Source organism: Echinops telfairi, unplaced genomic scaffold (assembly GCF_000313985.2).
Source record: "Echinops telfairi isolate 266 unplaced genomic scaffold, ASM31398v2 ScPeMD7_655;HRSCAF=1070, whole genome shotgun sequence".
Taxonomy (NCBI): Eukaryota; Metazoa; Chordata; class Mammalia; order Afrosoricida; family Tenrecidae; genus Echinops; species Echinops telfairi.
Window position 1 is genome coordinate 24,956,073 of NW_022104553.1, and position 919 is coordinate 24,956,991.

The 919-nt window shown below is 44.1% G+C and overlaps 1 pseudogene; it reads left to right on the forward strand.

The window, feature by feature from the left end:
* The first annotated feature begins 379 nt into the window (after window positions 1-379).
* Window positions 380-713, forward strand: LOC105979353 (annotated as a pseudogene).
* Window positions 714-919: the final 206 nt, after the last annotated feature.

A 919-nucleotide genomic window follows, 5' to 3' on the forward strand; every position in this document is an offset into this window, starting at 1 on the left:
GTCGCCTCCTAGATGTGTGAAAATTGGACGGGCAGTTCAAACCCACCAGCCACCTTCTCCTTGGGAGAAAGAAGCGGATGCCTGTTCTCATAAAGATCTATAGTCTAACCACTGTGCGCACAGCAGAATGAAACACAGCCTGGGCCTGCAGCACCCTCACCATCATTTCTGTGCTGAACCCATGTTGCAGCCACTGTGTCAGTCCATCTCCTGGAAGGCCTTCCTCTTTTTGCTCTGTGTGTGTGTGTGTGTGTGTATTAGTTTATAAAATATTAGTGCTTGGCTTTTCCTGCCACGTTGGAACCTGTGGAGGTGGGCGATCCTCTAATTGCTAAAATTGTGTGCGGCCTGCTGGGAACAGGACTTCTTAAGAGCAAATATGCCTGGAAGGTTATGGTCCAAGGTCATTTTTGCTGGCTATCGATGGGGTCTCCAGAACCAGAGGGAGCACATGGCTCTTCCCTAAAATTGAAGGTGTTTATGCCCGAGATGAAACGGAATTCTATTTAGGCAAGAGATGTGCTTCCGTGTACAAAGCAAAGATCAGCACAGTGACTCCCGGCGGCAAACCTAACAAAACCAGAGTCACCTGGGGAAAGGTAACTCGTGCCCATGGAAAGAGTGGCATGGTTTGGGCCAAATCCTGGAGCAACCTGCCTGCTAAGGCTACTGGACACAGAATCGATGTGATGCTGTACCCCACAAGGATTTAAACTTATAGAAAAGTAAATAACCAAAAGTGTGCATCTGTTAAAAAAATTGATAATAAAAATTAAATGAAAGTTTTAAAAATATATTAATACTTGATCAAGTTAATATAAACTTAAGGGATATTTCTGCTTAGAGGACACTGGTTCAGAGGACTGAAATTGTTCAAAGACATTTGAAACGAAGCTTTTCTTTTTCTCCTACATATTCC